Source organism: Bos indicus x Bos taurus, chromosome 12 (assembly GCF_003369695.1).
Source record: "Bos indicus x Bos taurus breed Angus x Brahman F1 hybrid chromosome 12, Bos_hybrid_MaternalHap_v2.0, whole genome shotgun sequence".
Classification (NCBI taxonomy): Eukaryota; Metazoa; Chordata; class Mammalia; order Artiodactyla; family Bovidae; genus Bos; species Bos indicus x Bos taurus.
The window spans coordinates 53,493,489-53,507,473 of NC_040087.1; the positions used below are offsets into that span (position 1 = coordinate 53,493,489).

Genomic DNA, 13,985 nt, shown 5'->3' on the forward strand with positions numbered 1-13,985 from the left:
TGTCATGAGCATTTTAATTTTCAGCATACAGGTTGTATACATGTTTTATTAAGTTTTATTTTATTTGGAGCAACTGTATGAATAGGAATTTTTAATGCAGTTGCCCTGTTTCTATCCAACCATCATATATAAATGTGTGTTAAGTGGAGGAAGAAGATGGCTTGTCTTTTATTTTGTGGAATCCCAACCTGATGGAGAATACTGAGTCTCCCAGTCTCCCAGAATTCATAGGCTTTATGCTGCATTTCACAACTAGATAAAATTTGGGGGTTGTTATTTTTGAGAAGTGTGTGAATGTGTTCTATGTATGTGAAAAAAAGAGCACATGGTCTTAAGGTGGCCAGAAAGTGGACTGTGGCATAAATTGTCTCCTAATATCCTGTTATTCCTTTTTACACAGTAATAGACTTTTTGGTTAATCATAAAACCATCCAATTTATGGCTTCATTTTTCAGCCTCACTTATACCTGCATGTGGTCATGCCTTTAAGCTCTGAACAAGGGGATATTAGTGGATGTTATTATGGAGTTATTGAGCTGTACCCTTAAAGAGAAGTGTAGCTATTATGATTTGTCTTCCTTCCTTCCTGCTATCTGGTTTGTGACTGTATGGCTGAGCATTTTTTGATGTGAATGAAGGCAATACTCTTCATTCACATTAAGGAGATGTAAACAATTGTAGGGATATTAAACAAAGAAAATAGAAGGAGCTCACGTCCCTAAATTGTGAAGCTACTGTATCAGACAAAACTGTTTATCGTCAGTTTGGGATCTTTATACAGGAATGAAATTTGCATTCTAACCTATACTCTGTCAACCAAAAGATAAGCACGGTTAATATTTTAGGGTGGCACTGAGCAGTCAATTCTCTGTGTCAGTATCATTATATGGCTGAGATTATATACTCTATTTTTAATTCCTATTTGCTTACTTTTTCTAAATAATATGTTGTGACTATCATTATTTGTCAAAAGATGCACATCTATGATTATAGTTTTAAATAATATATTCCAGTATGCATCTACTATAATTTAATTAGTCATTTTCTCAATTTTGGGCAACTTTTGCTCTGATAGCTAGTACTACAGTAAACAACATTTTGTGTAAGTATTTGACCACATTTTTGCCCATTTCTCTTGAATGGATCATTAGAACTAGCTCTTACTTGATCAAAAGAATAAGCCTCTTAAAATTGATAAATTGCTTCCAGAAAGTTGTACTATTTGCCCACAAACTTGTAGGAGAATGTATGTTTTCCTGTCGCCTTACCAAGATAATTAAGATTAAAAAATGGTTTTGCTATTCAGATATGTGAAAATAAATCTTATTTTTATTTCAACTTGGACTTTTAAAATGATTAATGATGTGGAATCATTTTTCTCATTTCTTTTCCATAAATTGGCTATTTGTATTATTAAAAGATAAACTGAGGCACATTATACTTTTAGAGAGTTTATTTGAGCAAGCATCAACTTGAATAGGACAGTGCCAAACTGGATATGGTTTGAAGTGCTTCACCAGCAGGAGCTAAGGATGTGAAGACAAGCAAAGGGATTGTTTGATTGGCCATAGCTTAAGCAGTTACTTTTTTGGGAAAACCTCCTTGGCTGTTTGTGATTGGTTGTGCTTGATTTTCGGAGAAGGCACCCCACTCCAGTACTCTTGCCTGGAAAATCCCATGGATGGAGGGGCCTGGTAGGCTGCAGTCCATGGGGTCGTGAAGTCGGACACGGCTGAGCAACTTCACTTTCACTTTTCACTTTCATGCATTGGAGAAGGAAATGGCAACCCACTCCAGTGTTCTTGCCTGGAGAATCCCAGGGACGGCGGAGCCTGGTGGGCTGCCGTCTCTGGGGTCACACAGAGTCGGACACGACTGAAGCGACTTAGCAGCAGCAGCAGCAGCAGTGCTTGATTTTCAACTGAATCAGCTCTGGCTTAGATTGGTTTCACGGTATTAGAGCTACCTCAGTTAATGGCTTCCTTGTTTAATTACTTCAACAATATTTCTCATATTACTGTTGATTCTTAGATAATGTTTTCATTATTCAGTTTCCATGAATGCTTCACACATTGAGAATTCTCCTGTATAACTTTATGGCATATGTTTTCCTATTGCTCTATGTCTTTTAACCTTACTTTTGAGAAATTAAAATTTCAAACAAAAAGTAAAGATATACCTCAGAGATATTGTGGGTTTATTTCCAGACCACGGCAATGAAGCAAATACCACAATGAAGTGAGTCATGTGAATTTTTTGGCTTCCCAGTACAAGTAAAAGTTATGTTTACACTATACTGTAGTTTATTAAATGTGCAGTAGCATTATGTCTAAAAGTGCAATGTATATACCTTAAATAAAGTCCATAGGGTCCATGGGGTCACAAAGAGTCGGACATTACTGAGCAACTGAACTGAACTGAACCTCAAATAAAAAGTACTTTATTACTAAAAATGCAAACTATCATCTGAAACTTCAGCAAGTTGTAACTTTTTTGCTGGTGGAGGGTCTGCCTTGATGTTGACAGCTGCTGACTGATCAGGGTGGTGGTTGCTGAAGGTTGGGATGGCTGTGGCAATTTCCTAAAATCAGGTGACAGTGATGTTTGCCATGTTGATTGACCCTTCCTTTCATGAATGATTTCTCGAGCATGCAATGCTGTTTGATAGTATTTACCCACAATAGGACTTCATTCAAAACTGGAGTCAGGGCTGTTGCTTTATTGACTAATTTTCTGTAATACTCTAAATTTTCTGCTGTCATTTTAACAGTCTTCACAGCATCTTTGCCAGTACTTTTCATCTCAAGAAACCACTTTATTTGCTCCTTCCTAAGAAGCAACTTCTCATCTGTGAAAGTTTTATCATGGGAATTATCATCATGGGAACTGCAGAAGTTCAGTCACGTCTTCAGGCTCTACTTCTAGTTCTCTTGCTGTTTCTACCACATCTGCAATTACCTCCTCCAATGAAGTCCTGAATCCATTAAAGTTACCCATGAGGTTTGGAGTCAGTTTCTTCCAATCTCCTGTGACTGGTGTGATCTTCTATCAAGACCACTAATACTTTCTCCATATCAGCAATAAGACTGTTTCATTCATGTGTTCACTGGAGTAGCACTTTCAATTTCCTTTGAGAACTTTTCCTTTGCATTTTCAACTTGGCTAACTCTTTGGCACGTGAGACCCAGCTTTGGCCTATTTCAGCTTTGGATATGCCTTCCTCATTAACTTTAAATGTTTTCTAGCTTTTGATTTGAAGTGAGAGATAAGTGAGTCTTCCTTTCACTTGAACACTTGGAAGTCATTGTAGGGCTATAATTATCCTAGTTTCAATATTGTTGAGTCTTAGGGAATAGGGAAGCCCAGGGAGAAGGAGAGTGATTGGGGAATGGCTGGTTGGTGGAACAGTCAGAACACGTACATTTATAGATTGAGTTTGCTGTCTTATGTGGGTACGGCATCCCCAAATCATCACAAATCATCATAACAAATATAATAATGATGACAAAGTTTGAAGTATTGGGAGAATCACCAAATTGTGACTCAGGAACTTGAAGTGAACAAGTGCTGTTTGAAAAATGACACTGAGAGACTTGCCTGATGCAGGGTTGCCTCAAACCTTCACTTTATGAAAGATGCAATATCTGTGAAATGCAATAAAAATGAAGGGCAATAAAACAAGGTTTGCCTGTATTTAAAATTTGTTGATGTTTTCTAAGCTCCCCTTAGTTTCCAAGTCCCATTAGTTTCATGGGAAGCATTTCTTCCTTCAGAAATAAGATATTCTTTTACATTTTCTTGTATTTTTAAATCCCTTTATGGTTTGTAGATTTCTGAAAGCAACTGAAAATGTATTTCGGTGTATGGTGTGAGGAATCTAAATAGCTGTTTCTATATACATAGTTTTCTCAGTGATGTAATTTGAATATTTCGTTCGCTTTCCATTATTCTTGCTTGCTCCATCACATATTAAATTTTTACATATACAAATGTTTATATGAATTATTTATGTTAATTCATCCATTTCTTCTTTAAGTTGTAATAATATTTTTATTAGTTCCTTTGGCAGTCAATTGTCTTAACCACTCAGCCACCTCATCAACTGGCTCTTTTAAGTTTTAAGAAAAAAGTTTTAAGTGTAAAAAAGCAAAAGAATAATATGAAAGTCATTCAGATTCTCACTACCCAGCATTATTGCTTAACATGTTTGTATTGATACAGTATTATTTTAGTGATTTTAGCTTTTTAAAAAAAAATTTTGGCTTTTTAATATTTTATCAGAACTGGTAGGGTAAATTTCACTTCAACTCTTTTTTCCCAAAAGTTTCTTACCTATTTTTCTTGTTTATTCTTTAGATGAACTTTAAAGTCATTTTTTAAAATTCTCTTAAAAATTCATTGAGAGTTTTTTTAGAATTTTGCTGAATCATAAAATAATTTACAAAGAATTGATATTCCCAAACAGAAGAAAGAGGGCTTCCCTGGTGGCTCAGAGGGTAAAGAGCCTGCCTGCAATGTGGGAGACCCAGGGTGGATCCCTGAGTTGGGAAGATGTCCTGGAGAAAGATGTGGCAACCCACTCCAGTGTTCTTGCCTGGAGAATTCCATGGATGGAGGAGCCTGGTGGGATATGGTTCATGGGAATCACAAAGAGTCGGACACAACTGAGCCACTAACGCTTTCACTTTTTCATTTTCAACCAAAAGAAAAGCATATTCTCTTATTTTTTATTTCATCTTTCATATTTCTCAATAGATTTTTTGAATCTCACATATTTTGAACTGGATTATTTCTGATAATTAATGATTATTTAAAATTTTGATATCTTTTTTCCCCTATTGTATCTTCAGATTGGTTATTTCTGGTGTACTTTTGCCTGTATATCCTCACATTGAATTTGAGGAACTTAGTTTGGAATTGTTAGTTACCATACCCAGATTATACAGTGAGGTGGGAGAGCAAGATTCACACCCAGGTCTTTTTTATTTAAGGTACACTTCTCTTTCCATTCTATCATATTCTGACATTTGGCAAAGACGACCTAAAAAATACTGGTAAGAGCTAGAGTACAAAATGTTGTGTCGAGTACTGTGGTGGAGAAAGAAGATTGTGGGAACTGGCCTTCTCATTCAAGACACATTTTTTGAAAAACAAAAACCTACTGGAAGACACATGCAATTAATTAAAAAGCAATGAAAGAGAGCAGCACATTTGTTTTGCAACAGTGACGGCTCAGTGGACCTCTGTGAATTGAATGCCTGAAAAGCAACGTGAGCTTTTACTAGATTTCCTGTTTTGTTGTTGCCACTTAGCCCCATTTTTGGCTGCTGTGCTTTTCACTGCTTATGCTTATTTTTGTTCTGGCTCCTAGCGCCTGTGGCTGTGTATTCACCAATGTTAAATGAACTGTCTGTATCCTCCAGCTGGTTGCCCTGCTTTTTGAGAAATGTCTGTGGTTTTATTGCAACAAGTCCTAGTGAAACGTGGTCCAATTACATAAACTTATTGAATATTATATGAATAACATTGTCACCGCACTGATGTATGTTGTGCTTCACTCCCAACTCGACTGACAGTAAATAGACATTCCCCCAGACAGAAAAGCTTTCGCAGATGGCTACCTCTGCTCCTCAGCTGCCTGCTGCTCCCTCAGAAAGCTGCCTTGGCTCTACAGCCACGGAAAACTACAGGATAACCAGGATGCTGATGAAGAGTCAGCCTGGAACAGGGTGGAAAGGGAATCATATACGACAGATTAAAATGTCTTTTCATCTATAGGTATAGGATGGAGGTGGGGGTTAACATCGGGAGCAAAGTTCATCTGACAGCTTTATTATTTAAAAAAATACAACACTCCAATTCTCCTGCCTGGAAAACTATATGGACAGAAGAGCCTGGCGGGATGTAGTCCATGGGGGTCACACGACTGAGCACGCACTCATGAAGGGCTAGAGGGGGATGGGTTAGTAGCAATAAACAGAGGTAGAAGTTAAAAAAAAATGCAAATACCCTAGAGCTTATATAAACAAGAGTTGTTCTCTCAAAGACATTCAATCATCTCGTTAGCATTGAACGAGTTTCTAACTTTTCTTAAGAGATTTCTTTCAGAATACTGTATTTCACATATTTCCAGTGAAATCTCATCTTATTCCTTTTTACAGTGACTTTGATTTCTCCAAATAGCCAAAATTCACTGAAAATTACATCTACTGGGCAAAATTGATAAATAGAATACAGTTCGGTCACTCAGTCGTGTCCAACTCTTTGCGACCCCATGGACTGCAGCAGGCCAGGCTACCCTGCCCATCACCAACTCCTGGAGCTTACTCAAACTCATGTCCATTGAATCAGTGATGCCATCCAACCATCTCATCCTCTGTCATCCCCTTCTCCTGCCCTCAATCTTTTCCAGCATCAGGGTCTTTTCCAATGAGTCAATTCTTTGCATCAGGTAGCCAAAGTATTGGAATTTCAGCTTCAGAATCAGTCCCTCCAATGAATATTCAGGGATGATTTCCTTTAAAATCGACTGGTTGGATCTCCTTGAATAAACAGAATAAATACCTGGATTTTTGATGATGATTGAAATGTGACCCTGATGGGACAAAATAATTTTTTATTTGAATTTTGAACTGGTCTTAATGACCATGGAGTTAAACATAATGGCAGCTTCATTGGTTTACAAAAATTTATAGGTTATAATTCCTTAAGTTGCTTTCTTTTTTAAGGTCAAAACTCATCTGTAGGAATACATTCTAGGTTGCCTAGTTAAATGCCAGTCATATTATCTGTATACCTCTTTCATGTCTTGTCAGGAAATTGTGGGATTAACCAGAGCCTCCCTCTGCTGCCAAATTCAGACTGCTTCTCATTTAGTTTGTTTCCTGTCCAGGGGCCTGATAAAACCCATTCATATCATGGTCTAACTCAGTCCCTGATGAAAGAGACAATTTCTGAGTATTAGAATGATTGATTGATTACTTGTTGAGCCCCTTGGCCATTTTGGGCTCTCCTAGTGGCTCAGCTGGCAAAGAATTTGCCTACAGTGCCAATGCAGGAGACCTGGGTTAAGTCCCTTGGTTGGGAAGATCCCCTGGAGAAGGGAAGGACTACCCACTCCAGTATTCTGGCCTGGAGAATTCCATGAACTGTATAGTCCATGGGGTTGCAAAGAGTTGGACATGACTGATGTGACTTCAACTTTGGCCATTTGAGTGGTTTACTTTTTCTGGAAAATTGTAGCCATTTTATTTCTTGCTTTGTCATAGTTTGATAAAACCCAAATTTACATTTATTATCTTAGGTAATTTCTATAAAGAACTTAGACCTTTTAAAGTGATTTGAAGAAAACATTAAAGGGTTTACTCAGCTCAGCTGAAAGCAAAAAGCAATCTGAACTCTTAGATTATGAAATCCAGTTATCCACTGATAACTGTGGACCAAAGAGATGCACAAGGGCAGAGTTGCGAGTTTTTAAGTTTTATTTGGGGCAAATTTTATTTGCACCTTTGGAGACAGCACCTCAGATGGCTCTGAGAGACTGCTCCAAAGAGACAGTTGGGGAAGGTCAATATCTAAGATTTTGGTGAAGGGGGAATTCGGTGCAGTCAAGTGCTTACTTTGCAAAAGATTTTCTACTAGTCACAAGGAGCTGATGTCACCATGAAGGGATTTAATGCTTTTCTAAAATTTGAAGAGATGCAAAGATTGGAATCATGAAATCAGTTCCTGAACATATTTAACTATCTAAAGACCTGTTCCACCAGTTTCCCTGGAGCACAGAGTGCCTCACTTTCCAACCTGAATTCCCCTCAGGCAGTGTTGAAAGTCAGTAGCTGCAGCAGCACGCATGTAGAGGCAGATGGCAAATGCCCTTTTTTTCCGACTCCATGTTATGAATTAGGAAACCAAAGCTTTGTGGCTCAGGATCTCAAGTAATAAGTAGTAGAACTCGGCTTTAAAGTCATGTCTTTCTAACCACAAAGCCTGTTTTATTCTTCTATGCCTACTTGATTCGTTGACCATTATGGTGGGCCTTTTTTTTGTTTGTTTTTTTACTTTTTGGCTATGCCCAGAGGCATGTGGGATCTTAGTTCTCCAACCAGCGCTGGAACCTGCGCCCCCTGCATTGAGCCCGGAGTATTAACCACTGGACTACTAGGGAAGTCCCTCCTATGTAGAAGTGATATGAAACACAAAACACAAATATCATCCAGGTTTGGGGCCCCGAAAAGCAAAGTAATGAAAAGAGACAGCATTGGCCTGCTGCATACAACAGCCCATGAAGTGAGTTTATTAAAGAATAAACACATTTCACAGTCATCGTTTTGTGCAATTGAAAATATGTGAGGGAGGTTATCTTTACACAACATTACAGCCTTTGATGTTCCTGTTCACTGTGCCATTTTGACTTTCTGATACAACATTTACTGTAGAGTCTGTCTCCCTTTGAGGGTTTTCTTTCAGATCAAAAAAGATAAGATGGAGTAGCATGGATGATTTTGGTGTGTGCATGGCTCCTTCTCTGAGGCAGATATGTTTGCTTTTCTACAGTAAGGTCACCAGGAGACTAGCTCTGCACGTAGAATTTCAAATATAGCCTTTGTACTCCATTTCTCTTGGTTAATTTACATATTGTTGCTGTATCACCTGTTAGTGTTGCAGAGAACAGATATTCAAGTACAGTGGGAAGTTTATGGTTGCCCGATGACAGGAGCTATTTATAGTAGACAGAAAACTAGATCAAAGTTAGAAGGCTTGCTTCTAAAATTCTTGTCCCCTCTATCATTTAAACCGATTTTGAAAATATCAAGAGAAGTTCTTTCCTTTGCATCATCTTTCATGATAATATTGTTTGTCTCTTTCCTTTCCTTTCCACTTTTTTAAAGCTTATTTTGTAATATCTTGCCACACTTGATTGTTAAATTGCTTGTTTGATCACCCATGCCCCCCTTAGATCAGAAACTCTCTCTGTCTTGTTCAAAACTGCATGCTCAGCACAGAGTCAAGCACTGTGCACTCATGAAATATTTGTCGAATAAGTGCATGTTTATTTAATTTTTAAAAATTATTTTTAATTGGAGGATAATTGCTTTACAATGTTGTGTTGATTTCTGCTGCACATCAATGTCTATCAGCTGAAAGTTAAAAGTGTTAGTTGCTCAATTGTGTCCAACTCTTTTGCCACTGCATGGAGGATAGCCCACTAGTTTCTGCTGTCCATAGAATTCTCCAGGCAAGAATACTGGAGTGGGTTGCTGTTTCCTTCTCCAGGGGATCTTCCTGACCCAGGGATTGAACCTGAGTCTCCTGCATTGCAGGCAGATTCTTTACCACTGTGTTAATTGAGTGACTGACTTTTTTTTTTTTTAACTGGATCACTAATACTTTCCCCTCAGTATTCAACCAGATCATTTTGAATAGTGGTATTTTTTTTCTTGTAATACAAAAATTTGATACATAAGTACATTTTGTGAAGGATATATAAAAAGACTAAGATAAGCTAAGAAATTGGACAGGAAAGGTGTTCTCACGAATGCAAACAGTTATCAGCACCCTTTTCCCCTCTGGTTTCAGAGAGATTGACTCTTCTACTTGTACTACCCTCTGCAGCTGCTTGCCCATGGGGACTCTGGAAGCATCCAGAATTGTGCAGTCGCTACGTTTGCTGAGAAGTTGTTGCTTACGGAAGACTGAGGGGCAGTGCTGACTTTGGCTGCAGTGCAGCTAGAATTTATATAGATTTTAGCATTGTAATCTAGATACTTCTCACAACTTCAGAAAGACACAAGTTTTAGAGAAGGGGCCAACCAATATAAAGGATAAACCTACTACTCTTTTTTAAATTAGAAAAATACAGGTCCTACCGAAGATAATGTAGATTCTTAGAAATCCATCTTTATCAGTTTTTATTTAACTTTCCTTTCACATATCCTCACCTTTATTTCAAGTCTCTCTCCTTTTTTTTTGATAGAAAAGGAAAAAAAAGAATGCAGAAACATAGAAAAATTTGTTATTTTAAAATTTTTTCTCTGAAATAATACGAAGTATCTACTTATAGTAAAAGATTGACATAGATGAGTTAGTCTAAGATGCTTGCATGCTCAGTTGCTCAATAGTGTTGGCCTCTTTGCAACCCTGTGGACAGTAGCCAATTCCTCTGTCCACAGGATTTCCCAGTCAAGAGTACTGGAGTGGGTTGCCATTTCCTCTTCCAGTAGCCTAAGATAAGTCAGGTGTATTCCTCAATAGGAATATTATAATATAAGCCCATTTAATTCAATTTGACAAATATTTGTTGGGTTTCTTTATGGGTAATGAAACGTGTTCCATATAAATATACTAAGCATTTAAGTAAAACTAAAAATGAGACCAATTGTTCCAACCATATGTAGGAAAAATGAACACAAAAAAATGTAGACAATGTTTTTTAAAAATTCTAGGTAGAAAACAGAGCTTTTTATGGGATCTTCCTTTATTTTCACTTAAAAAATTCTCTCATTTAGTGCCTGTAATTCTATTTTTCTTCCAAAGTTTGCCAGCAGAATACATGAGTTGCAAACCCTGTGGACCTCAGATACTTGGAAAGTACCTAGAATGTTAAAATTTCACATAGTTTGGATATTCCATTTCCTTAGGCAAATGATTTTTCTTGTGTTGCCAATTTCCACTGATGATTCTAGAAAAATTTGAAAAAGAAATCTTCAGAGTTTTTTTTTTAGTCAACTTACAAAACAAAAACACTTTTGCCCAGTGTATTAGAATAGTAGCTTCCTTACAATTTCTTGGAAAGTTAAGTGATCAGAAAGAAAAGTGATAGGAAATACTTACTTTTGTTCACTTTAAGGGCAAAAACAAAACAAGAATAACAAACATTCACTATTCTGAGAAAGTAAAAGGATGCTACCATTCTTGATATTAACAAGAGCAGCTTGTTAATACCATGCGGCATTCATAATCTCCAGTTATTTGATATATTTGAGAGATAAAAGAGCCAAAGACTGAAAAGTTGTAAAGTAGTAATTTTGTACACATGCATATAACCATCATGAAGTTTGGGGAACACATGGTTAGTCAGACTCATTGGTTGAGCTTTTTTTTTTTTTTTTTTTACTGTTTATTCACCTTAATGTTTTTATTTTATTTTAATTTTATTTTATTTTTAAACTTTACATAATTGTATTAGTTTTGCCAAATATCAAAATGAATCTGCCACAGGTATACATGTGTTCCCCATTCTGAACCCTCCTCCCTTCTCCCTCCCCATACCATCCCTCTGGGTCGTCCCAGTGCACTAGCCCCAAGCATCCAGTATCGTGCATGGAACCTGGACTGGCAGCTCGTTTCTTACATGATACTTTACATGTTTCAATGTCATTCTTCCAAATCTTCCCACCCTCTCCCTCTCCCACAGAGTCCAGTCTCATTCTTTGCCTATCATTGCTGGGTTAGCCAGAATCTGATCAAACAGAAATAGTCTTGTGAGTACATGCTTAGCCCAAGCTCGGTAGAATGTCTAGGAACATAGGGGGCATAGAATGAATGTGTTCATACAGTAATGCCTGTATGGCTGAATTGAGAACAAGTTTGGTTAGACAAGAACGGCTGAAATTAAAAAATGAAAGAACAATGCTTGCTTAATCTAAGTTAAAAGGGTAGAGGAAGCTGCTACTTATATATTGTGATTTGAAGTCCGCTGGATTTTTGTTCAGGGCCGTTAGTTGGAACTTCTTTCAGATTACACTACTGAAACAGCTTAAGGCATTGGAATACAGAACTGGTAAGTTTTAATGTTGTGTCTGAGATCTGAATTAGAGGGTGCCATTGGACAAGGCAGCCTGAACAAAGTATTTCTGTGCCAAAGACAATTGGCAGCATATAAGCATAGGGGCCTATCAGATGGACTTCCAAACCAACAGGGGGCGCTGCAAGAGATTCTGGGGACAATAGGGGGGACTGCCTTATTTTAATAGTTCTAACTGGAACAAGAAATTTTAATTCTGTATTGTAGACTCTGCAAATGCTTTAGAACTCATACTGGTTTCAACACATATATGATACCCTCTTTTGACAAAACAGCAACATTTTAGTTTGTCTTCTATTTTCCTTTAAAAAATTGGTTGCCAGACAAATATCATGTGATGGCAGTTATATATGGACTCTAAAAACATAATACAAATGAACTTATTTACAAAACAGAATAGACTCATCGACATGAAAAACAAATTTGAGATTACCAAAGAGGAAAGGGAGTAGAGGATAAACTAGGAATTTGGGATTGTAGATACACACTGCTGCTGCTGCTGCTGCTGCTGCAAAGTTGCTTCAGTCGTGTCCGACTCTGTGCGACCCCATAGACGGCAGCCCACCAGGCTCTCCAGTCCCTAGGATTCTCCAGGCAAGAACACTGGAGTGGGGTGCCATTTCCTTCTCCAATGCATGAAAGTGAAAAGTGAAAGTGAAGTCGCTTAGTCGTATCTGACTCCTAGAGACCCCATGGACTGCAGCCTACCAGGCTTCTCTGTCTATGGGATTTTCCAGGCAAGAGTACTGGAGTGGGGTGCCATTGCCTTCTCCATAGATATGCACTACTATGTATAAAACAGATAAATAACAAGGACCTACTGTTTAGCACAGGGAACTGTATTAAATATCTTCTAATAAACAATAATGGGAAGGAATCTGAAATACATATATGTATGTGTGTGTATATGTATATATACACATATACATACAGGCTGCTGCTGCTGCTGCTGCTAAGTCACTTCAGTCGTGTCTGACTCTTAGTGACCCCATAGACTGCAGCCCACCAGGCTCCTCCGTCCAAGGGATTTTCCAGGCAAGAGTATTGGAGTGGGTTGCCATTGCCTTCTCCGATATACATACATATATACATATATATAACTGAATCACCTTGTTGTACATCTGAAACAGTGCAAGTCAATAATACTTTAAAAAAATTTGCTTGCCATTTGCAATAACATGAATGGACCTTATGGGCATTATGCTAAGTGAAATAAGTCAGAGAAAGACAAATACCATCTGTATGATGTCTTATATGTGGAATGTGAAGTCTAAATACATAAATACATAATAAAATTGTAAATATATATTTTATATAAATATATATTATTATATTCCACATGTAAAAACTGTGTGTGTATAAAACCACCCTCACAGACACAGACAACAGATTGGTGTTTGCCTGAGGTGGGGGATGGTAGGTGGGAGATATGGGTGAATTACTTTTAGTTTTGTTTTTAGCTTGAATACATTACATTTATTTTAAAAATAAAACATAAAACAAAAGGTTGTCATGGCTTCATATTTTATCATCAGCTAAAACCAATTTTAAATAGCATCTTGAAAATATATCCAGATGGTTTTAGCAAATGTATATTGACCTTTATAAAATTGTTTTGGTACAGAGATTGATTTCTTTTTTAATCACATATTTCTTCTCCACTTTAAGACCTGCTGATTGTGCTCACTTTGGCAGCACATGTACTAAAATTGGAATGATACAGAGAAGATTAGCATGGCCCCCGTGCAAAGATGACATGCAAATCCATGAACCATTCCATATTAAAAAAAAAATTTCCTGCTGGCTTTAGAGTTCTGAGCAGGACTGGTCCTGTGAAGCTCCTGTCTGCCAGCTCTGTTCCTAACCATCTTGTCTTGAACAGGAGACTTTTGGAACATGTAAACAAATGATGAAGTACAAACAGATTTCTCTGTCTCTCTTTTCTTTTTCAATCTCTCTTTCTCTCTCACCTTAGCTCCTAAATAATAGATCTAATGCTGGGTATAAGCAGTTACACAAGAAATATTCATTTCTTAATCTTTTCTAGTAAATCATTTCTAATGTAGAAGTAGACAGTGTATTTCCTTCCCACTAAACTAGTCTACTCCAATACTCTTGCCTGGAACATCCAATGGACGGAGGAGCCTGGAAGACTGCAGTCCATGGGGTCGTGAAGAGTCAG

General features: G+C 37.5%; 1 non-coding gene across 1 annotated transcript; it reads left to right on the top strand.

The window, feature by feature from the left end:
- The first annotated feature begins 13,482 nt into the window (after positions 1-13,482).
- LOC113902617 lies at positions 13,483-13,589 on the top strand. The gene has a single exon (XR_003513882.1). It is a non-coding gene; the product is annotated as a U6 spliceosomal RNA (small nuclear RNA).
- Positions 13,590-13,985: the final 396 nt, after the last annotated feature.